The sequence below is a fragment of the Drosophila teissieri genome, chromosome 2L (assembly GCF_016746235.2).
Source record: "Drosophila teissieri strain GT53w chromosome 2L, Prin_Dtei_1.1, whole genome shotgun sequence".
NCBI lineage: Eukaryota > Metazoa > Arthropoda > Insecta > Diptera > Drosophilidae > Drosophila > Drosophila teissieri.
Genome location: NC_053029.1, coordinates 25,564,011 through 25,590,524, shown reverse-complemented (window position 1 = coordinate 25,590,524; position 26,514 = coordinate 25,564,011). Strand labels below are relative to the sequence as shown.

The following is a 26,514-nucleotide window of genomic DNA, read 5'->3' as shown; positions in this document are numbered from 1 at the left end:
TCGGCCTTTCCAGTTTTTTGAAGACTGACAATGACTGCAATTTGGGCGGTAGGTATCAGGTTTTCCGCAACCATAGCAGAAAACGCGGCGTTCCCTCGTACAATCATGGTATCTATGCCCTGTCATGTCACAGTTCCAACATTTTAAATCTATGGCCGCAATTTCTTCAACTTCTGGATCTTCACTATCTAGTTGATCCTTAAATTGCGGTTCTATTTCGTTCACCTGTCTTTTGGGCGGCGGTCGACTGAAGGTATTATGTGGCTTAGACAATTGCTGCTTGAAAATCTCATGTCTGCGCACCGCTTGGCGCAGGTCAGCCACGCTGTGGATGGGAATATGAAGCAGCTCATGTTGTATTTCCGTCAAAAAGTTTGACCTTAAGACCCCTAGCATATAGGATTCCGACATTGGCTGCGATAAATGGTCAGCCATTGCCGCGATTGCCTGATAATATTCATCAAACGACTCATTGTGCTTCTGTTTACGCTGATCAATTGAGGCTTGGATATCTCTATCCGTACGTGCATCTTTAAACTGTGTCCTTAAAGCCACGCACAAGTCGGTCCAAATTATTATTGGTACTGTCTTATGATACCTCAAAAACCACTCTACTGCCCCACCTTCAAACAAGTTGCTCGAATATAGGGCCAGCAAGTTAAAATTCCCGTCCAGTGTTTGCCTAGTCAACGCTTCTGCTCGATAAATGAAATCGTCAACTGACAGGAAACCCTTACCCGTATATCTCAATTTCCAATTAGTCATAATTTGGCTAATACGATCTGGCCGGAGATCAAATGCTTCTGAATGGAAACTGGCTTCGGTGTTTATATTTCCGGATTGATTAGGGGAAATTTCTGTCGGAACTTGCTCTCTCCTGTTTATTTCGCTTGTCCGACTCGGTAGAGACATTCTTTGGAAGCCTGCCTCAATTGCCCTTGAAATAAGTCGTGTTTGCCTGTCTGACATATCCCTTATTTCTTCTGCCTGCCTATGTGCAGCGGAACTCAACGCGTCTGTTATAGCCTGAACTAGTTTAGCTATATTTGGATCACCCACTTGCGAATCCATCATCCATCCATCATTATTTGCTTCTAACTGTTGGTTTGGGAACCTGATGGTTTTTCTGCCAGGCTATTGTCTCCCGATTCTGTCAATTCAATGGGAGCTCTACAGACGGGACACACTTTGCGGTTTGTCGTATTAAAACACGCCAGGTGGAACGTATGATCACAATTTGTTGTTAGCAGCTGTGCTGTATACTCAATGGGGTTAGTACATATGAAGCAATGTGCAGCTCTTTCTTCCTCATGTACTGTCTCTGGGCTGCGTGTTAAATGCATGGTTTTAAGAAAACTATAATAATTTAATTTAACTCAAAAGGTGTGATAAGTATTATTCAATTAAATACCGGGGTCATGCTATTACTTGTTTCAGAAAGGGTATAAACTTGTTTTATTCAGTTCTGTAAGATAGGATTAATTTTATGTTTGGTATAGAACACATTTGTAGTAATATACCACAAAAGAGTTCAGTATACACAGAACATAAAATATCATAAGGAAAACAATCAACACAAAAAATTTAGCTAGCTTCGTTGGTTATTTTAAAACTAATCGTATTCAATAGCAAAATTATTAGATATCTTGAATCAGATAAGATTCCTTTTAAGTTTTGTATAGATAAAATTTGTAGTAATATACCACAAAAGAATTCAATATACGCAGAACCTAAAGTATAATAAGAAAAACAATCAACACAGAGAATTTAGCTAGCTCCGTTGGTTATTTTGAAACTAATCGTATTCAATAGCTAAATTATTAGATATGTAGAAGGGTATAGAAGTCGGGCAAATTTAAGAAAGGAAAAGGCTTACACTGCATCCAGAAATCCTTTACTTCGACTTTCCCATTTATCTCGACTAAAATACAATTAACCTTAGACTCTTTGGTCGAAGCGCGATTACTTGAAATCATTCGCTAGTCTAAACTCTTAGAGTCTAGGTTTAAATATGTATACTTTGCAGAGCCAGGGCCAAAAATCTATTGAATGATACTTTCGTCCACCTGGTCCATTTGCAATAGCATGTTTGTTTATTTTTTTATTTTTCACAAGACAAAAGATAGAAATTTTAGAAAAGAGTGTGCGTGAGGGATTAGTTGGCCTAAGCTTCTGCTGATTTCCAAAAGTTGTTCAATGGAGATGGCCAGTTAGCATATATTACTCGGCTTGCCAGTTGGCCGACACGTTTGGGCGCCATTAATTATTCTGTAGCATATCACTGTTAATATTATTCGGACCAGCTGATGGACATACGAGGTAATACCGCACGCGTTGCTTCCGGCCTTGCTCAGATTCGGGACGATGGGTGGGTTTTTCTAAGTGTATTACTCGCAGTGCTGGCGTCGTATGCAAAAAGAATTATTAAATTTCGCGTGCTTCGGGAATTATAGGAAAAGGGCACTCAGATCCGAAAAGAACCAAAAAAAAACAAAAGGAAACATTGGGGCGATAGACAGAAAAGAATTTATGAAACAAGGCGACTTGAAAAATTGTTGCTATGGCTGTTTTTATAGCAACTAGTATTAGCCCAGTAATTCCTTTGGCATTGATTTAATTTTCGCGACATAAAAGCGATCGGTACTTCGTCACCTTCAGTACTTAACTGAACCAATACCCCACCAATTCCAGTGTGACTGGCGTCACAATGTATAAAGAAGGGTTCATCAAAATTTGGGCTATGCAAGACAGGTGCCTCGCACATGTGTTGTTTCAGAGCTTCTAACGCCTTTTGCGCCTCTGCGGACCATTCAAATTTCCTTTTTTGTCTAAGGGCATCAGTCAAGGGTGAAGCAACGGTGGCATAGTTTTTAATGAATTTATGGTACCACCCAGTCATGCCCAAAAATCTGCGAAGCTGTTTAACTGATCGAGGTTCCGGAAAGTCTACAATGGCCGACAGTTAATCTGGATGCCCAAATGGCATGACAGTATATTGATAGAGAGGGCGGCCTGGGACCGTAAACGCAGTCTTATCCCTCGATTTTGATTCAAGCGGAATTTGCCAAAACGCATCCTTTAAGTCTAAGCTAGAAATGAACTCAGCTTTTGGCAAACGGCTTAGTATACCATCAATAAACGGCATAGGGTATGCATCCTTAACCGTTACTGCATTTACCTTCCTGCTATCCAAACAAAGGCGGACTTTTCCTGGCTTACGTACAAGGACTACAGGAGAGGACCATGCACTGTTGGATTCCTCGATCACTCCTAACGACAACATGCGGTCAAGCTCTGCGTACATCATTTTTTCAATAGCGGGAGACACTGGATAATGCCTCTGCTTTATTGGTTTTGAATTTTCCACATCAATGCAATGACTAAGAACGGAAGTGCGACCCAATCCAGTTTCAGAAAATGACGGAAATAGTGCAATGGAATCTTTTAGTTGTTTTTGCTGCTTCGCAGTTAACGGGCGCAGCATAGAATCTTCTACTGCTGAAACAGCAAGATTAGAGTTGAACGAAGGTAGCAAATCAAACCTGATCCAGAAATCAATTCCTAGGTAAAGATTTTGAGACAACGATGGAACGATATACAAATTAATTTCCTCCGACTTGTTCCTAAAGAATATTTCTGTGGTCAGCTTGCCCATAACCCGCTGGGACTTTCCATCTGCAGTTTTTACTGAACATTTAAAAGGTTTGAGCCCTTGGCTTTGGTCATTTAAGAGATCGTCTGCAAAGGTTCCGCCTATCCAACTGATAGATGCTCCAGAGTCTAGCAACCCACTAACAGTTCTGCCCAAAATAGATATTTCTGCATATGGTCGTACGTCTAGCGTATTTCCAATCATGGCTGAAAGCACCGTAACGCGTTCTTGCTTACGCTTCTCGAAATAATGACGGCGACGGTCTGGTTTGCATTGTTTTGATTTTTCATTTATGGCTGGGACCTTTTCTTTAATACTATAATGTTGGTTACCTATTGATACTTCCGGGATATGTGTACGATTTGTTGGCTTAGGAATGTCAGCGATAAGAAGAACTGGTTCGTGACTTATTGATCTACTTTCGGTTCGGACGACAGATATGTTTTGCGAGCACTGTTTGTTGGTGCTCGGCCTTTCCAGTTTTTTGAAGACTGACAATGACTGCAATTTGGGCGGTAGGTATCAGGTTTTCCGCAACCATAGCAGAAAACGCGGCGTTCCCTCGTACAATCATGGTATCTATGCCCTGTCATGTCACAGTTCCAACATTTTAAATCTATGGCCGCAATTTCTTCAACTTCTGGATCTTCACTATCTAGTTGATCCTTAAATTGCGGTTCTATTTCGTTCACCTGTCTTTTGGGCGGCGGTCGACTGAAGGTATTATGTGGCTTAGACAATTGCTGCTTGAAAATCTCATGTCTGCGCACCGCTTGGCGCAGGTCAGCCACGCTGTGGATGGGAATATGAAGCAGCTCATGTTGTATTTCCGTCAAAAAGTTTGACCTTAAGACCCCTAGCATATAGGATTCCGACATTGGCTGCGATAAATGGTCAGCCATTGCCGCGATTGCCTGATAATATTCATCAAACGACTCATTGTGCTTCTGTTTACGCTGATCAATTGAGGCTTGGATATCTCTATCCGTACGTGCATCTTTAAACTGTGTCCTTAAAGCCACGCACAAGTCGGTCCAAATTATTATTGGTACTGTCTTATGATACCTCAAAAACCACTCTACTGCCCCACCTTCAAACAAGTTGCTCGAATATCGGGCCAGCAAGTTAAAATTCCCGTCCAGTGTTTGCCTAGTCAACGCTTCTGCTCGATAAATGAAATCGTCAACTGACAGGAAACCCTTACCCGTATATCTCAATTTCCAATTAGTCATAATTTGGCTAATACGATCTGGCCGGAGATCAAATGCTTCTGAATGGAAACTGGCTTCGGTGTTTATATTTCCGGATTGATTAGGGGAAATTTCTGTCGGAACTTGCTCTCTCCTGTTTATTTCGCTTGTCCGACTCGGTAGAGACATTCTTTGGAAGCCTGCCTCAATTGCCCTTGAAATAAGTCGTGTTTGCCTGTCTGACATATCCCTTATTTCTTCTGCCTGCCTATGTGCAGCGGAACTCAACGCGTCTGTTATAGCCTGAACTAGTTTAGCTATATTTGGATCACCCACTTGCGAATCCATCATCCATCCATCATTATTTGCTTCTAACTGTTGGTTTGGGAACCTGATGGTTTTTCTGCCAGGCTATTGTCTCCCGATTCTGTCAATTCAATGGGAGCTCTACAGACGGGACACACTTTGCGGTTTGTCGTATTAAAACACGCCAGGTGGAACGTATGATCACAATTTGTTGTTAGCAGCTGTGCTGTATACTCAATGGGGTTAGTACATATGAAGCAATGTGCAGCTCTTTCTTCCTCATGTACTGTCTCTGGGCTGCGTGTTAAATGCATGGTTTTAAGAAAACTATAATAATTTAATTTAACTCAAAAGGTGTGATAAGTATTATTCAATTAAATACCGGGGTCATGCTATTACTTGTTTCAGAAAGGGTATAAACTTGTTTTATTCAGTTCTGTAAGATAGGATTAATTTTATGTTTGGTATAGAACACATTTGTAGTAATATACCACAAAAGAGTTCAGTATACACAGAACATAAAATATCATAAGGAAAACAATCAACACAAAAAATTTAGCTAGCTTCGTTGGTTATTTTAAAACTAATCGTATTCAATAGCAAAATTATTAGATATCTTGAATCAGATAAGATTCCTTTTAAGTTTTGTATAGATAAAATTTGTAGTAATATACCACAAAAGAATTCAATATACGCAGAACCTAAAGTATAATAAGAAAAACAATCAACACAGAGAATTTAGCTAGCTCCGTTGGTTATTTTGAAACTAATCGTATTCAATAGCTAAATTATTAGATATGTAGAAGGGTATAGAAGTCGGGCAAATTTAAGAAAGGAAAAGGCTTACACTGCATCCAGAAATCCTTTACTTCGACTTTCCCATTTATCTCGACTAAAATACAATTAACCTTAGACTCTTTGGTCGAAGCGCGATTACTTGAAATCATTCGCTAGTCTAAACTCTTAGAGTCTAGGTTTAAATATGTATACTTTGCAGAGCCAGGGCCAAAAATCTATTGAATGATACTTTCGTCCACCTGGTCCATTTGCAATAGCATGTTTGTTTATTTTTTTATTTTTCACAAGACAAAAGATAGAAATTTTAGAAAAGAGTGTGCGTGAGGGATTAGTTGGCCTAAGCTTCTGCTGATTTCCAAAAGTTGTTCAATGGAGATGGCCAGTTAGCATATATTACTCGGCTTGCCGGTTGGCCGACACGTTTGGGCGCCATTAATTATTCTGTAGCATATCACTGTTAATATTATTCGGACCAGCTGATGGACATACGAGGTAATACCGCACGCGTTGCTTCCGGCCTTGCTCAGATTCGGGACGATGGGTGGGTTTTTCTAAGTGTATTACTCGCAGTGCTGGCGTCGTATGCAAAAAGAATTATTAAATTTCGCGTGCTTCGGGAATTATAGGAAAAGGGCACTCAGATCCGAAAAGAACCAAAAAAAAACAAAAGGAAACATTGGGGCGATAGACAGAAAAGAATTTATGAAACAAGGCGACTTGAAAAATTGTTGCTATGGCTGTTTTTATAGCAACTAGTATTAGCCCACCCAACCTTGACCATTTTATTCCGCACAAAAAAAAATTAATTTTATATGGTCCCTATTTTCAAGTTCACGTTTTAACACCCTATCATTTTTAGGTTCAGCATGACCCCTACGGCAGAAAAATTAACAAATCATTTCAACTTCAAAACATTTTATTCATAAGACTAATTTTTCATTTAATTTCTCCATTTAAAATTTACCTAAATCATAACTTCTAAAATGAGCTTATATATTATTTTTTTCTTTATGTGAGAGATATGAGAATGGTGCTGTGGGTAGATAATATGTATATGTATGTATATGTATAGGTATAGATATGTATATATTTAGAATAGGTATAATAAAAAATATAAAATAGTATACAATAAGTATTAAAAATAAAATAAATGCGAATAATAAAGATGGGGAAGGCAAAAGTAAGGTTTTCCTTGCATGTTTTAATAAAAAAAAGAATTCGATGGCGAATATATGGCAGCTCAGACGGTGTTAAATTACAAGCATTGAAAAATAATTAGTTGATTGAGAATCGACATGATATTTTCTTTACTGAGAGACATCGATTTGACTTTGCGTCGATTTCTACATGCTTTTACATTTTCTTTGTTTTGCTTTTGATTTTAGAACAATTGTTGTGCAGACTTACCTCTCCATATCCAGACGGCGAAAGCGCTTTCGGCGAATCTATAGGGAGGGGTAAAGGAGCTTTTAGATCACTTTTTGTTGTTTTCTTTTTATTATTGATCACTCGATTTCACCTGGCAACGTCATCATTTTCCCCTCATTTTTCTCGAAATTTTATTGTAATTATTTTTCATTTTCTTTTGTTAGCACTCAATCATCATCGCTTTTATATATGTTTCACTGGACCGATTCACTTCATTACTTTACTTATATTTTACTTATATTTCAACTATTTTATTATTAACGCACAATTTATATTTTTTTCTATTTTTTTCATATCATATATTTTCTTGTTTTTTTTTCTTTTTGTTTCGATTTTCTTCACATATTTACACAGAACACCATTCTCTCACATGAACATATTCTCCTCACCAAACTTCAATAATTTCCCACTACAAAAAAAATTATATATAATACAACAAAAAAAAATTAAATAAAATAAAAAAAACTATAACTATCCTATTCTCGATACGGCCATTCCTTGGCAAAACAAACTTCACTCTTCAATATTTTCAAAATTTTAACTTATACGCATATATATGCATATATATATACGAATATATATATGTCGGAGCGCGTCCCCAGGAATTTTGGGAACCGTTACCATGATTTCACAATCTGATGAAATTGTAGCATTGTGGTGAAATTCTGAGAAGCACTGCAGCAGAGGCGCAGACGGCCTCTGCAGCTGAGTGAGGTCCGATCTAATTGTCATAAATAGTGTGTTAGAGAGGGATGACAATATAGTGAACGCCAGTGTTGTGTATAGACCGAATAGAATATGAGGAGGATTAGAAAAGGAGAAAATCACCTCAGTGAAGTTTAGCTGGTGGAATAAATCGGAACTTGCTGTGCTGCTGTACCAAAATTGTGAAACTTACAAATAAAATGGATAAGACTCCCCTATTGCCGACATCAGAAGTGGGATCGCCTTCGCCACAAGAGCCCAGCGCTGATCAGTATATGGCTGCGTTGGAAACACAAAACCGTAACCTCATGGAAATAATAAAAACCATGCACGCCACGAGAGCACCGGCGTCAGATGAAAAGGCTTTGCACGTCACACTGCCAAAATTCTGCGCTGATAGCGCTGGAGCGGATCCATCTGCATGGTGCACCACGGTGGACTTAATCTTTGCAGATAATGCGCTTGTAGGCAGTGCGCTCGTAATAGCGTTGAGCAAAGCGCTAGAAGGCAGTGCGTCGCAATGGCTGTCGCAGATATGCTTCGCTGGAATAACATGGCCGCAGTTCAAGGAACTGTTCATACAGCGATTCGTTGGGATTGAGACGACGGCTGCCATTCTCATGAACGTTTTGAATGGACGTCCAAAACCTGGAGAGAGCTTTGCCCAGTATGGAAGTCGCATTGTCACCTTGTTGCTGTCTAAGTGGAAGGCCAAGGATCTGGAGGAGATTGCGGTATCGGTAGCGTTGGCTCACATGGCACAAATCGATAATAATTTGTTGCGTTGGGTGTTTACGACAAATGTGGCTACGCGCAATGAGCTTCAACAACAGCTGCAAGCTTACGCCTTCAAGAAACGTAACAACGAAGATGATTCTGCCCCAGAAAAAAAGAAGTCGAGGATGCAGTCGCAGACTAAGTGCCATTTTTGTGCAAAAGTTGGCCACAAATTCGCCGAATGCCGCGCTCGAATGGAAGGTACATCAAACACCAAAGGAAGAAGCCACAGCGGAAGCAACACGTCTGGGTCAAAAGATCGTTCGAACATAAGATGTTTTAAATGCGACGAAATGGGACACGTGGCTTCTGTATGTCCCAAAGGCAACAACAAATACATCGAAAAGCGAGTTGACGTATGCAAATTAAGTGAGCCAAGTGGATTATTCTTTCAATCGGGTGAGCCCTTTCCATTCTTCTTCGATACGGGAGCCGAATGTTCTTTGGTAAAAGAAAAATTAAGCAACGAATTAGCTGGCAAGAGAAGTAATAATCTAGTTATTTTAAGAGGAATTGGTGATAATATAGTTAAGAGCCACTTGCAAATACTGTCAACAGTCCAAATGTCAAAATTTAATTTAGAAATTTTGTTTCATGTTGTAATGGATAAACTATTTAAAGCACGACATAATGATTGGCCAAGACATATTAAAGCTTGGTTTCGGTGTATTGATTGAATCTGATAAATTTAGTATTTACAAATCCAAAATTATTAATGCCGTTCAAAATGATGCACCTGAGAACACCTTGGAAATGCTTTTTGACACCAATACAGATTTAAGTGATAATGATAAAAGTAAATTAAGAAATATATTGGAAAAGTATGCCGATAGTTTTGTAATTGGGATACCAAATAAGCGTGTAACCACAGGAGCATTGGAAATTCGTTTCATCGATAGAATAAAACTGTTCAAAGGCGCCCATATCGACTCAGTGCAGATGAGAAACTGTTGGTCAGAGAAAAGATAGAACAGATGCTTGAATCTAATGTAATTCGTCCCAGCAGTTCTCCATTTGCAAGTCCGATGTTATTAGTTAAGAAGAAGGACGGCAGTGATAGGTTGTGTATCGATTTTCGTGAGCTAAACTTAAATACGATTTCTGATAAGTTTCCGTTGCCACTGATTTCGGATCAAATAGATCGTTTGCGGGGTGGTAAATATTTTTCCATCTTAGACATGGCCAGCGGATTTTATCAAATACCGATTCATCCAGATTCTATAGAAAAAACAGCATTTGTGACTACAGAGGGTCAGTATGAGTTTCTTGCCATGCCATTTGGTCTAAAAAATGCGTCGTCTATTTTTCAGGCTCATGTGGCTCATGTGGATTTTTTATCACGAAATCCGATTCCCACAGTTTCAAATGCCATAAGCAAAGTAGATGAAGTTCGTGTTGATCTGGCGACAATAACAGATAATTGGCTATTAGCCGAACAGCAACGAGATGAGGGCATAAATAAAATCTTGGCTCAATTGAATAATGAGGACATGGAGGCAAATATCGATAACACATATGAGGTTCGAACTGGATTATTATATCGCAAAATACAGCGTAATGGCAAGACTCGTTGCCTACCAGTAATCCCTAAAGCGTTTAGGTGGTCCGTCATTAACCACGTACACGAAGCTGTAATGCATTTGGGGTGGCAGAAAACTTTAGACAAAGTCTACGAGAAATATTGGTTTGAGCACATGACCAAATATGTAAGAAAATTTGTTGAAAATTGCATGACATGCAAACTGTCCAAGCCTTCATCAGGTAAAATGCAAATTGAAATGCACCCAATTCCCAAGATTGACATACCTTGGCATACCGTACACGTAGATATAAGTGGGAAGCTTAGTGGAAAGAACGATCTAAAGGAATATATTATAGTTCAGATAGATGCGTTCACTAAGTTTGTTCACTTGTATCATACTCTAAATCTTGACTCGGAAAATTGTATTAAAGCTATAAAGTCAAGTATGTCTTTCTTTGGAGTTCCCAGTCGTATTATAGCGGATCAGGGCAGAAGTTTTGCCAGCAACAAGTTCCGTGAATTTTGTTCAACAAACAGGATTGAGTTGCACTTAATAGCTACAGGTGCCAGTAGAGCAAATAGGCAGGTTGAAAGGGTGATGAGCACTCTTAAGACCATGCTCACTGCGGTGGAAACGAGTCAGCGATCATGGCAAGATGCATTGGCAGAAATCCAACTAGCCATGAATTGCACCACAAATCGAGTCACTAAGGCAAGTGCCTTGGAATTGCTGATAGGAAGAGAAGCTAGGCCTTTTGGGTTGTTGCCAGTCGATGTGGAAGAAAGTGTAGTCGATAGAGAACAGATGAGGGCACAAGCCAAAGAAAACATACAAAAGAATGCACAGTATGATAAACAAAGGTTTGATAAAAACAAGGCAAAAATAGTTCCGTATAAGGTAGGAGATCATGTGTTACTGAAAAGCGAGGAGCGGCATCAAACAAGGCTTGACCCCAAATTTAAGGGCCCATTTCAGGTAATTAATGTACTAGATGGTGATCGATACGAGTTGAAGTCGTTAGTTAATAAGCGAACATACAAATATTCGCATGAATGGCTAAGAGCTCTACCAGACAGACGATTGACAGCAGAATGTAATGGTGACACCCAAGAGGGAGAAAAGTTGAAAGATGTCACTAGTGAACGTGCATCTGTGTCCCAAGAGGGGAAATATTTGATAAACGGCACGAATGAAATGGCGTGCGTTCAAAAAGAGTAATGACCGCACTATAACAGCTATCTCGCAGGGACGAGAAGTGTTATGGCGGGGGTCAAGAGATTGGGTGTGAGAGAAGACACGCCAATGTTGATATGTGAAAGTAAAGTTATGGAAAATAAGAATAGTTTGAGGTTTTGATACGTAAATTGGAGATGTCTTTATAATTAAGTTTGTAAAAGAAAAATCAATCATGAGATGAGTTGTCAATCCATGTTTGTGTAAGCGGCTCTATAAGTTAATAAATGTAAGAGAGAAATACATTGAAGTTTGTTAAATAAATTGGAATTAAGTTGATGAAATATTGTGAGTTTGACTTGAACGGTGGATTAGACACACGAGGACGTGTGATAGGTCAGGAAGGCCGTGTCGGAGCGCGTCCCCAGGAATTTTGGGAACCGTTACCATGATTTCACAATCTGATGAAATTGTAGCATTGCACAGTGGTTGCACTTGTAGGGGACCGCGGCCATAAATAGTTCCCGTTGAGATATCATTATGAAATTTTTACTGTAAGTTCTTTGAAAAATAAGAATTGGAAAAAAGTATGGGGAAAAAAATAATAAGCAAAATTGTTCACACAAACATAATTGACAAACACAAATGATGATTACAAAAGAAACATCACAAAAACATAGGACAAGCAGCAAAATACGACTGCAAGACAGCTTGAGTTTATTATTGTTTACACGAATGTTTGCAAATATTTGCAGCTAGACTTACGATTTTTATTTCCTTAAAACATTGACAAATCCAGTGATAGCACCCATTAAGGGGGGATCGGGGGGCAATATATCTAAAAGTTTACCTAAACTAGGAAAATGACGTTCACATACTACACAAAAAAGGTATAATCCATCAAAAATTCACCAAATATGATAAATCAATTCAGTGAATTTCACAATTAGAATTTCTTAAAGTAAATACCTGAAACTTTAAAATTCATTTTAAATAATTAAAACTGGACCTATCAATCGCACGTTTGACCACTTTGAAATTCACTTTTGTTGCGACGAAAAGCAATCAAAACTCCGCTGTACTACAAAAATGAACAATTGTTCTCCCTTTACACTCTATTTTTAAAATGTCCCGTTAGAGTTAAGACAAAACGGTCTTGGCATACATATATTTGGACATTTTAGAGACAATCTGGTTACTTTTCGTAAATATTTGGAAAATTTTTTTTTTTGATTTTTGGCCTATGGGCGCAACCACTGTGCATTGTGGTGAAATTCTGAGAAGCACTGCAGCAGAGGCGCAGACGGCCTCTGCAGCTGAGTGAGGTCCTATCTAGTTGTCATAAATAGTGTGTTAGAGAGGGATGACAATATAGTGAACGCCAGTGTTGTGTATAGACCGAATAGAATATGAGGAGGATTAGAAAAGGAGAAAATCACCTCAGTGAAGTTTAGCTGGTGGAATAAATCGGAACTTGCTGTGCTGCTGTACCAAAATTGTGAAACTTACAAATAAAATGGATAAGACTCCCCTATTGCCGACATCAGAAGTGGGATCGCCTTCGCCACAAGAGCCCAGCGCTGATCAGTATATGGCTGCGTTGGAAACACAAAACCGTAACCTCATGGAAATAATAAAAACCATGCACGCCACGAGAGCACCGGCGTCAGATGAAAAGGCTTTGCACGTCACACTGCCAAAATTCTGCGCTGATAGCGCTGGAGCGGATCCATCTGCATGGTGCACCACGGTGGACTTAATCTTTGCAGATAATGCGCTTGTAGGCAGTGCGCTCGTAATAGCGTTGAGCAAAGCGCTAGAAGGCAGTGCGTCGCAATGGCTGTCGCAGATATGCTTCGCTGGAATAACATGGCCGCAGTTCAAGGAACTGTTCATACAGCGATTCGTTGGGATTGAGACGACGGCTGCCATTCTCATGAACGTTTTGAATGGACGTCCAAAACCTGGAGAGAGCTTTGCCCAGTATGGAAGTCGCATTGTCACCTTGTTGCTGTCTAAGTGGAAGGCCAAGGATCTGGAGGAGATTGCGGTATCGGTAGCGTTGGCTCACATGGCACAAATCGATAATAATTTGTTGCGTTGGGTGTTTACGACAAATGTGGCTACGCGCAATGAGCTTCAACAACAGCTGCAAGCTTACGCCTTCAAGAAACGTAACAACGAAGATGATTCTGCCCCAGAAAAAAAGAAGTCGAGGATGCAGTCGCAGACTAAGTGCCATTTTTGTGCAAAAGTTGGCCACAAATTCGCCGAATGCCGCGCTCGAATGGAAGGTACATCAAACACCAAAGGAAGAAGCCACAGCGGAAGCAACACGTCTGGGTCAAAAGATCGTTCGAACATAAGATGTTTTAAATGCGACGAAATGGGACACGTGGCTTCTGTATGTCCCAAAGGCAACAACAAATACATCGAAAAGCGAGTTGACGTATGCAAATTAAGTGAGCCAAGTGGATTATTCTTTCAATCGGGTGAGCCCTTTCCATTCTTCTTCGATACGGGAGCCGAATGTTCTTTGGTAAAAGAAAAATTAAGCAACGAATTAGCTGGCAAGAGAAGTAATAATCTAGTTATTTTAAGAGGAATTGGTGATAATATAGTTAAGAGCCACTTGCAAATACTGTCAACAGTCCAAATGTCAAAATTTAATTTAGAAATTTTGTTTCATGTTGTAATGGATAAACTATTTAAAGCACGACATAATGATTGGCCAAGACATATTAAAGCTTGGTTTCGGTGTATTGATTGAATCTGATAAATTTAGTATTTACAAATCCAAAATTATTAATGCCGTTCAAAATGATGCACCTGAGAACACCTTGGAAATGCTTTTTGACACCAATACAGATTTAAGTGATAATGATAAAAGTAAATTAAGAAATATATTGGAAAAGTATGCCGATAGTTTTGTAATTGGGATACCAAATAAGCGTGTAACCACAGGAGCATTGGAAATTCGTTTCATCGATAAGAATAAAACTGTTCAAAGGCGCCCATATCGACTCAGTGCAGATGAGAAACTGTTGGTCAGAGAAAAGATAGAACAGATGCTTGAATCTAATGTAATTCGTCCCAGCAGTTCTCCATTTGCAAGTCCAATGTTATTAGTTAAGAAGAAGGACGGCAGTGATAGGTTGTGTATCGATTTTCGTGAGCTAAACTTAAATACGATTTCTGATAAGTTTCCGTTGCCACTGATTTCGGATCAAATAGATCGTTTGCGGGGTGGTAAATATTTTTCCATCTTAGACATGGCCAGCGGATTTTATCAAATACCGATTCATCCAGATTCTATAGAAAAAACAGCATTTGTGACTACAGAGGGTCAGTATGAGTTTCTTGCCATGCCATTTGGTCTAAAAAATGCGTCGTCTATTTTTCAGGCTCATGTGGCTCATGTGGATTTTTTATCACGAAATCCGATTCCCACAGTTTCAAATGCCATAAGCAAAGTAGATGAAGTTCGTGTTGATCTGGCGACAATAACAGATAATTGGCTATTAGCCGAACAGCAACGAGATGAGGGCATAAATAAAATCTTGGCTCAATTGAATAATGAGGACATGGAGGCAAATATCGATAACACATATGAGGTTCGAACTGGATTATTATATCGCAAAATACAGCGTAATGGCAAGACTCGTTGCCTACCAGTAATCCCTAAAGCGTTTAGGTGGTCCGTCATTAACCACGTACACGAAGCTGTAATGCATTTGGGGTGGCAGAAAACTTTAGACAAAGTCTACGAGAAATATTGGTTTGAGCACATGACCAAATATGTAAGAAAATTTGTTGAAAATTGCATGACATGCAAACTGTCCAAGCCTTCATCAGGTAAAATGCAAATTGAAATGCACCCAATTCCCAAAATTGACATACCTTGGCATACCGTACACGTAGATATAAGTGGGAAGCTTAGTGGAAAGAACGATCTAAAGGAATATATTATAGTTCAGATAGATGCGTTCACTAAGTTTGTTCACTTGTATCATACTCTAAATCTTGACTCGGAAAATTGTATTAAAGCTATAAAGTCAAGTATGTCTTTCTTTGGAGTTCCCAGTCGTATTATAGCGGATCAGGGCAGAAGTTTTGCCAGCAACAAGTTCCGTGAATTTTGTTCAACAAACAGGATTGAGTTGCACTTAATAGCTACAGGTGCCAGTAGAGCAAATAGGCAGGTTGAAAGGGTGATGAGCACTCTTAAGACCATGCTCACTGCGGTGGAAACGAGTCAGCGATCATGGCAAGATGCATTGGCAGAAATCCAACTAGCCATGAATTGCACCACAAATCGAGTCACTAAGGCAAGTGCCTTGGAATTGCTGATAGGAAGAGAAGCTAGGCCTTTTGGGTTGTTGCCAGTCGATGTGGAAGAAAGTGTAGTCGATAGAGAACAGATGAGGGCACAAGCCAAAGAAAACATACAAAAGAATGCACAGTATGATAAACAAAGGTTTGATAAAAACAAGGCAAAAATAGTTCCGTATAAGGTAGGAGATCATGTGTTACTGAAAAGCGAGGAGCGGCATCAAACAAGGCTTGACCCCAAATTTAAGGGCCCATTTCAGGTAATTAATGTACTAGATGGTGATCGATACGAGTTGAAGTCGTTAGTTAATAAGCGAACATACAAATATTCGCATGAATGGCTAAGAGCTCTACCAGACAGACGATTGACAGCAGAATGTAATGGTGACACCCAAGAGGGAGAAAAGTTGAAAGATGTCACTAGTGAACGTGCATCTGTGTCCCAAGAGGGGAAATATTTGATAAACGGCACGAATGAAATGGCGTGCGTTCAAAAAGAGTAATGACCGCACTATAACAGCTATCTCGCAGGGACGAGAAGTGTTATGGCGGGGGTCAAGAGATTGGGTGTGAGAGAAGACACGCCAATGTTGATATGTGAAAGTAAAGTTATGGAAAATAAGAATAGTTTGAGGTTTTGATACGTAAATTGGAGATGTCTTTATAATTAAGTTTGTAAAAGAAAAATCAATCATGAGATGAGTTGTCAATCCATGTTTGTGTAAGCGGCTCTATAAGTTAATAAATGTAAGAGAGAAATACATTGAAGTTTGTTAAATAAATTGGAATTAAGTTGATGAAATATTGTGAGTTTGACTTGAACGGTGGATTAGACACACGAGGACGTGTGATAGGTCAGGAAGGCCGTGTCGGAGCGCGTCCCCAGGAATTTTGGGAACCGTTACCATGATTTCACAATCTGATGAAATTGTAGCATTGTGGTGAAATTCTGAGAAGCACTGCAGCAGAGGCGCAGACGGCCTCTGCAGCTGAGTGAGGTCCGATCTAGTTGTCATAAATAGTGTGTTAGAGAGAGATGACAATATAGTGAACGCCAGTGTTGTGTATAGACCGAATAGAATATGAGGAGGATTAGAAAAGGAGAAAATCACCTCAGTGAAGTTTAGCTGGTGGAATAAATCGGAACTTGCTGTGCTGCTGTACCAAAATTGTGAAACTTACAAATAAAATGGATAAGACTCCCCTATTGCCGACATCAGAAGTGGGATCGCCTTCGCCACAAGAGCCCAGCGCTGATCAGTATATGGCTGCGTTGGAAACACAAAACCGTAACCTCATGGGAATAATAAAAACCATGCACGCCACGAGAGCACCGGCGTCAGATGAAAAGGCTTTGCACGTCACACTGCCAAAATTCTGCGCTGATAGCGCTGGAGCGGATCCATCTGCATGGTGCACCACGGTGGACTTAATCTTTGCAGATAATGCGCTTGTAGGCAGTGCGCTCGTAATAGCGTTGAGCAAAGCGCTAGAAGGCAGTGCGTCGCAATGGCTGTCGCAGATATGCTTCGCTGGAATAACATGGCCGCAGTTCAAGGAACTGTTCATACAGCGATTCGTTGGGATTGAGACGACGGCTGCCATTCTCATGAACGTTTTGAATGGACGTCCAAAACCTGGAGAGAGCTTTGCCCAGTATGGAAGTCGCATTGTCACCTTGTTGCTGTCTAAGTGGAAGGCCAAGGATCTGGAGGAGATTGCGGTATCGGTAGCGTTGGCTCACATGGCACAAATCGATAATAATTTGTTGCGTTGGGTGTTTACGACAAATGTGGCTACGCGCAATGAGCTTCAACAACAGCTGCAAGCTTACGCCTTCAAGAAACGTAACAACGAAGATGATTCTGCCCCAGAAAAAAAGAAGTCGAGGATGCAGTCGCAGACTAAGTGCCATTTTTGTGCAAAAGTTGTCCACAAATTCGCCGAATGCCGCGCTCGAATGGAAGGTACATCAAACACCAAAGGAAGAAGCCACAGCGGAAGCAACACGTCTGGGTCAAAAGATCGTTCGAACATAAGATGTTTTAAATGCGACGAAATGGGACACGTGGCTTCTGTATGTCCCAAAGGCAACAACAAATACATCGAAAAGCGAGTTGACGTATGCAAATTAAGTGAGCCAAGTGGATTATTCTTTCAATCGGGTGAGCCCTTTCCATTCTTCTTCGATACGGGAGCCGAATGTTCTTTGGTAAAAGAAAAATTAAGCAACGAATTAGCTGGCAAGAGAAGTAATAATCTAGTTATTTTAAGAGGAATTGGTGATAATATAGTTAAGAGCCACTTGCAAATACTGTCAACAGTCCAAATGTCAAAATTTAATTTAGAAATTTTGTTTCATGTTGTAATGGATAAACTATTTAAAGCACGACATAATGATTGGCCAAGACATATTAAAGCTTGGTTTCGGTGTATTGATTGAATCTGATAAATTTAGTATTTACAAATCCAAAATTATTAATGCCGTTCAAAATGATGCACCTGAGAACACCTTGGAAATGCTTTTTGACACCAATACAGATTTAAGTGATAATGATAAAAGTAAATTAAGAAATATATTGGAAAAGTATGCCGATAGTTTTGTAATTGGGATACCAAATAAGCGTGTAACCACAGGAGCATTGGAAATTCGTTTCATCGATAGAATAAAACTGTTCAAAGGCGCCCATATCGACTCAGTGCAGATGAGAAACTGTTGGTCAGAGAAAAGATAGAACAGATGCTTGAATCTAATGTAATTCGTCCCAGCAGTTCTCCATTTGCAAGTCCGATGTTATTAGTTAAGAAGAAGGACGGCAGTGATAGGTTGTGTATCGATTTTCGTGAGCTAAACTTAAATACGATTTCTGATAAGTTTCCGTTGCCACTGATTTCGGATCAAATAGATCGTTTGCGGGGTGGTAAATATTTTTCCATCTTAGACATGGCCAGCGGATTTTATCAAATACCGATTCATCCAGATTCTATAGAAAAAACAGCATTTGTGACTACAGAGGGTCAGTATGAGTTTCTTGCCATGCCATTTGGTCTAAAAAATGCGTCGTCTATTTTTCAACGTGCCATTATTCAAGCTCTGGGGGACTTAGCCTATTCTTACGCAGTTGTTTACATAGACGATGTGCTAGTAGTTGCGAATACAAAGGAGGAAGCATATGAGAGGTTGAATACAGTGTTAAAAGCATTGTCAGAGGCAGGGTTCTCGTTTAATATAAAAAAATGTCATTTTCTTTGTACAGGAATAGAGTACCTAGGATTCTATATCAAGGATGGAGAAATTAAACCAAATCCTCGTAAGATAGAAGCTCTTTCTGTTTTATCTCAGCCAACCTCGACAACACAGTTAAGGCAGTTTATAGGTCTGGCATCGTATTTCAGACAATTTGTTCCACGATTCTCAGAGAAGATGAAGCCACTGTATTAGTTAACCTCTAAGCTGAATGCTTTTGTTTGGAAGGAGGAACACGAGAAGATACGGCAGGATATTATCAAAGTGCTTACATGTGACCCTGTATTGACCATATTCGACCCTAAGCTTCCAATTGAATTGCATACTGATGCCAGTGCAGATGGCTATGGGGCTATGCTCATGCATAAAATAGAAGGGAAACACAGATATAATAGCAAATGCACGTCAATATCAGAAGCCAAATATCACTCGTATGAGTTAGAGACGCTAGCTGTCTATAATGCAGTAAGACATTTTAGACATTATTTGCACGGTAGAAAATTTGTTGTGTATAATGATTGCAACTCATTGAAAGCTAGTCGTACAAAGGCTGAGTTGACACCAAGAGTACACCGCTGGTGGGCGTACTTACAGGCATTTGACTTTAGTGTAGAATATCGCAAGGGCAGCCAAATGGCTCATGTGGATTTTTTATCACGAAATCCGATTCCCACAGTTTCAAATGCCATAAGCAAAGTAGATGAAGTTCGTGTTGATCTGGCGACAATAACAGATAATTGGCTATTAGCCGAACAGCAACGAGATGAGGGCATAAATAAAATCTTGGCTCAATTGAATAATGAGGACATGGAGGCAAATATCGATAACACATATGAGGTTCGAACTGGATTATTATATCGCAAAATACAGCGTAATGGCAAGACTCGTTGCCTACCAGTAATCCCTAAAGCGTTTAGGTGGTCCGTCATTAACCACGTACACGAAGCTGTAATGCATTTGGGGTGGCAGAAAACTTTAGACAAAGTCTACGAGAAATATTGGTTTGAGCACATGACCAAATATGTAAGAAAATTTGTTGAAAATTGCATGACATGCAAACTGTCCAAGCCTTCATCAGGTAAAATGCAAATTGAAATGCACCCAATTCCCAAAATTGACATACCTTGGCATACCGTACACGTAGATATAAGTGGGAAGCTTAGTGGAAAGAACGATCTAAAGGAATATATTATAGTTCAGATAGATGCGTTCACTAAGTTTGTTCACTTGTATCATACTCTAAATCTTGACTCGGAAAATTGTATTAAAGCTATAAAGTCAAGTATGTCTTTCTTTGGAGTTCCCAGTCGTATTATAGCGGATCAGGGCAGAAGTTTTGCCAGCAACAAGTTCCGTGAATTTTGTTCAACAAACAGGATTGAGTTGCACTTAATAGCTACAGGTGCCAGTAGAGCAAATAGGCAGGTTGAAAGGGTGATGAGCACTCTTAAGACCATGCTCACTGCGGTGGAAACGAGTCAGCGATCATGGCAAGATGCATTGGCAGAAATCCAACTAGCCATGAATTGCACCACAAATCGAGTCACTAAGGCAAGTGCCTTGGAATTGCTGATAGGAAGAGAAGCTAGGCCTTTTGGGTTGTTGCCAGTCGATGTGGAAGAAAGTGTAGTCGATAGAGAACAGATGAGGGCACAAGCCAAAGAAAACATACAAAAGAATGCACAGTATGATAAACAAAGGTTTGATAAAAACAAGGCAAAAATAGTTCCGTATAAGGTAGGAGATCATGTGTTACTGAAAAGCGAGGAGCGGCATCAAACAAAGCTTGACCCCAAATTTAAGGGCCCATTTCAGTTAATTAATGTACTAGATGGTGATCGATACGAGTTGAAGTCGTTAGTTAATAAGCGAACATACAAATATTCGCATGAATGGCTAAGAGCTCTACCAGACAGACGATTGACAGCAGAATGTAATGGTGACACCCAAGAGGGAGAAAAGTTGAAAGATGTCACTAGTGAACGTGCATCTGTGTCCCAAGAGTGGAAATATTTGATAAACGGCACGAATGAAATGGCGTGCGTTCAAAAAGAGTAATGACCGCACTATAACAGCTATCTCGCAGGGACGAGAAGTGTTATGGCGGGGGTCAAGAGATTGGGTGTGAGAGAAGACACGCCAATGTTGATATGTGAAAGTAAAGTTATGGAAAATAAGAATAGTTTGAGGTTTTGATACGTAAATTGGAGATGTCTTTATAATTAAGTTTGTAAAAGAAAAATCAATCATGAGATGAGTTGTCAATCCATGTTTGTGTAAGCGGCTCTATAAGTAAATAAATGTAAGAGAGAAATACATTGAAGTTTGTTAAATAAATTGGAATTAAGTTGATGAAATATTGTGAGTTTGACTTGAACGGTGGATTAGACACACGAGGACGTGTGATAGGTCAGGAAGGCCGTGTCGGAGCGCGTCCCCAGGAATTTTGGGAACCGTTACCATGATTTCACAATCTGATGAAATTGTAGCATTGTGGTGAAATTCTGAGAAGCACTGCAGCAGAGGCGCAGACGGCCTCTGCAGCTGAGTGAGGTCCTATCTAGTTGTCATAAATAGTGTGTTAGAGAGGGATGACAATATAGTGAACGCCAGTGTTGTGTATAGACCGAATAGAATATGAGGAGGATTAGAAAAGGAGAAAATCACCTCAGTGAAGTTTAGCTGGTGAAATAAATCGGAACTTGCTGTGCTGCTGTACCAAAATTGTGAAACTTACAAATAAAATGGATAAGACTCCCCTATTGCCGACATCAGAAGTGGGATCGCCTTCGCCACAAGAGCCCAGCGCTGATCAGTATATGGCTGCGTTGGAAACACAAAACCGTAACCTCATGGAAATAATAAAAACCATGCACGCCACGAGAGCACCGGCGTCAGATGAAAAGGCTTTGCACGTCACACTGCCAAAATTCTGCGCTGATAGCGCTGGAGCGGATCCATCTGCATGGTGCACCACGGTGGACTTAATCTTTGCAGATAATGCGCTTGTAGGCAGTGCGCTCGTAATAGCGTTGAGCAAAGCGCTAGAAGGCAGTGCGTCGCAATGGCTGTCGCAGATATGCTTCGCTGGAATAACATGGCCGCAGTTCAAGGAACTGTTCATACAGCGATTCGTTGGGATTGAGACGACGGCTGCCATTCTCATGAACGTTTTGAATGGACGTCCAAAACCTGGAGAGAGCTTTGCCCAGTATGGAAGTCGCATTGTCACCTTGTTGCTGTCTAATTGGAAGGCCAAGGATCTGGAGGAGATTGCGGTATCGGTAGCGTTGGCTCACATGGCACAAATCGATAATAATTTGTTGCGTTGGGTGTTTACGACAAATGTGGCTACGCGCAATGAGCTTCAACAACAGCTGCAAGCTTACGCCTTCAAGAAACGTAACAACGAAGATGATTCTGCCCCAGAAAAAAAGAAGTCGAGGATGCAGTCGCAGACTAAGTGCCATTTTTGTGCAAAAGTTGTCCACAAATTCGCCGAATGCCGCGCTCGAATGGAAGGTACATCAAACACCAAAGGAAGAAGCCACAGCGGAAGCAACACGTCTGGGTCAAAAGATCGTTCGAACATAAGATGTTTTAAATGCGACGAAATGGGACACGTGGCTTCTGTATGTCCCAAAGGCAACAACAAATACATCGAAAAGCGAGTTGACGTATGCAAATTAAGTGAGCCAAGTGGATTATTCTTTCAATCGGGTGAGCCCTTTCCATTCTTCTTCGATTCGGGAGCCGAATGTTCTTTGGTAAAAGAAAAATTAAGCAACGAATTAGCTGGCAAGAGAAGTAATAATCTAGTTATTTTAAGAGGAATTGGTGATAATATAGTTAAGAGCCACTTGCAAATACTGTCAACAGTCCAAATGTCAAAATTTAATTTAGAAATTTTGTTTCATGTTGTAATGGATAAACTATTTAAAGCACGACATAATGATTGGCCAAGACATATTAAAGCTTGGTTTCGGTGTATTGATTGAATCTGATAAATTTAGTATTTACAAATCCAAAATTATTAATGCCGTTCAAAATGATGCACCTGAGAACACCTTGGAAATGCTTTTTGACACCAATACAGATTTAAGTGATAATGATAAAAGTAAATTAAGAAATATATTGGAAAAGTATGCCGATAGTTTTGTAATTGGGATACCAAATAAGCGTGTAACCACAGGAGCATTGGAAATTCGTTTCATCGATAGAATAAAACTGTTCAAAGGCGCCCATATCGACTCAGTGCAGATGAGAAACTGTTGGTCAGAGAAAAGATAGAACAGATGCTTGAATCTAATGTAATTCGTCCCAGCAGTTCTCCATTTGCAAGTCCGATGTTATTAGTTAAGAAGAAGGACGGCAGTGATAGGTTGTGTATCGATTTTCGTGAGCTAAACTTAAATACGATTTCTGATAAGTTTCCGTTGCCACTGATTTCGGATCAAATAGATCGTTTGCGGGGTGGTAAATATTTTTCCATCTTAGACATGGCCAGCGGATTTTATCAAATACCGATTCATCCAGATTCTATAGAAAAAACAGCATTTGTGACTACAGAGGGTCAGTATGAGTTTCTTGCCATGCCATTTGGTCTAAAAAATGCGTCGTCTATTTTTCAGGCTCATGTGGCTCATGTGGATTTTTTATCACGAAATCCGATTCCCACAGTTTCAAATGCCATAAGCAAAGTAGATGAAGTTCGTGTTGATCTGGCGACAATAACAGATAATTGGCTATTAGCCGAACAGCAACGAGATGAGGGCATAAATAAAATCTTGGCTCAATTGAATAATGAGGACATGGAGGCAAATATCGATAACACATATGAGGTTCGAACTGGATTATTATATCGCAAAATACAGCGTAATGGCAAGACTCGTTGCCTACCAGTAATCCCTAAAGCGTTTAGGTGGTCCGTCATTAACCACGTACACGAAGCTGTAATGCATTTGGGGTGGCAGAAAACTTTAGACAAAGTCTACGAGAAATATTGGTTTGAGCACATGACCAAATATGTAAGAAAATTTGTTGAAAATTGCATGACATGCAAACTGTCCAAGCCTTCATCAGGTAAAATGCAAATTGAAATGCACCCAATTCCCAAAATTGACATACCTTGGCATACCGTACACGTAGATATAAGTGGGAAGCTTAGTGGAAAGAACGATCTAAAGGAATATATTATAGTTCAGATAGATGCGTTCACTAAGTTTGTTCACTTGTATCATACTCTAAATCTTGACTCGGAAAATTGTATTAAAGCTATAAAGTCAAGTATGTCTTTCTTTGGAGTTCCCAGTCGTATTATAGCGGATCAGGGCAGAAGTTTTGCCAGCAACAAGTTCCGTGAATTTTGTTCAACAAACAGGATTGAGTTGCACTTAATAGCTACAGGTGCCAGTAGAGCAAATAGGCAGGTTGAAAGGCTGATGAGCACTCTTAAGACCATGCTCACTGCGGTGGAAACGAGTCAGCGATCATGGCAAGATGCATTGGCAGAAATCCAACTAGCCATGAATTGCACCACAAATCGAGTCACTAAGGCAAGTGCCTTGGAATTGCTGATAGGAAGAGAAGCTAGGCCTTTTGGGTTGTTGCCAGTCGATGTGGAAGAAAGTGTAGTCGATAGAGAACAGATGAGGGCACAAGCCAAAGAAAACATGCAAAAGAATGCACAGTATGATAAACAAAGGTTTGATAAAAACAAGGCAAAAATAGTTCCGTATAAGGTAGGAGATCATGTGTTACTGAAAAGCGAGGAGCGGCATCAAACAAAGCTTGACCCCAAATTTAAGGGCCCATTTCAGTTAATTAATGTACTAGATGGTGATCGATACGAGTTGAAGTCGTTAGTTAATAAGCGAACATACAAATATTCGCATGAATGGCTAAGAGCTCTACCAGACAGACGATTGACAGCAGAATGTAATGATGACACCCAAGAGGGAGAAAAGTTGAAAGATGTCACTAGTGAACGTGCATCTGTGTCCCAAGAGGGGAAATATTTGATAAACGGCACGAATGAAATGGCGTGCGTTCAAAAAGAGTAATGACCGCACTATAACAGCTATCTCGCAGGGACGAGAAGTGTTATGGCGGGGGTCAAGAGATTGGGTGTGAGAGAAGACACGCCAATGTTGATATGTGAAAGTAAAGTTATGGAAAATAAGAATAGTTTGAGGTTTTGATACGTAAATTGGAGATGTCTTTATAATTAAGTTTGTAAAAGAAAAATCAATCATGAGATGAGTTGTCAATCCATGTTTGTGTAAGCGGCTCTATAAGTAAATAAATGTAAGAGAGAAATACATTGAAGTTTGTTAAATAAATTGGAATTAAGTTGATGAAATATTGTGAGTTTGACTTGAACGGTGGATTAGACACACGAGGACGTGTGATAGGTCAGGAAGGCCGTGTCGGAGCGCGTCCCCAGGAATTTTGGGAACCGTTACCATGATTTCACAATCTGATGAAATTGTAGCATTGTGGTGAAATTCTGAGAAGCACTGCAGCAGAGGCGCAGACGGCCTCTGCAGCTGAGTGAGGTCCTATCTAGTTGTCATAAATAGTGTGTTAGAGAGGGATGACAATATAGTGAACGCCAGTGTTGTGTATAGACCGAATAGAATATGAGGAGGATTAGAAAAGGAGAAAATCACCTCAGTGAAGTTTAGCTGGTGAAATAAATCGGAACTTGCTGTGCTGCTGTACCAAAATTGTGAAACTTACAAATAAAATGGATAAGACTCCCCTATTGCCGACATCAGAAGTGGGATCGCCTTCGCCACAAGAGCCCAGCGCTGATCAGTATATGGCTGCGTTGGAAACACAAAACCGTAACCTCATGGAAATAATAAAAACCATGCACGCCACGAGAGCACCGGCGTCAGATGAAAAGGCTTTGCACGTCACACTGCCAAAATTCTGCGCTGATAGCGCTGGAGCGGATCCATCTGCATGGTGCACCACGGTGGACTTAATCTTTGCAGATAATGCGCTTGTAGGCAGTGCGCTCGTAATAGCGTTGAGCAAAGCGCTAGAAGGCAGTGCGTCGCAATGGCTGTCGCAGATATGCTTCGCTGGAATAACATGGCCGCAGTTCAAGGAACTGTTCATACAGCGATTCGTTGGGATTGAGACGACGGCTGCCATTCTCATGAACGTTTTGAATGGACGTCCAAAACCTGGAGAGAGCTTTGCCCAGTATGGAAGTCGCATTGTCACCTTGTTGCTGTCTAAGTGGAAGGCCAAGGATCTGGAGGAGATTGCGGTATCGGTAGCGTTGGCTCACATGGCACAAATCGATAATAATTTGTTGCGTTGGGTGTTTACGACAAATGTGGCTACGCGCAATGAGCTTCAACAACAGCT

At 40.2% G+C, this 26,514-nt stretch overlaps 1 protein-coding gene across 1 annotated transcript in view; it reads right to left on the bottom strand.

Moving 5' to 3' along the window:
- The window catches only part of LOC122611608 (coiled-coil domain-containing protein 40), a 134,711-nt gene that overhangs the window by 42,213 nt on the left and 65,984 nt on the right, over positions 1–26,514 (bottom strand). The gene's annotated exons all lie outside the window — the stretch shown is intronic.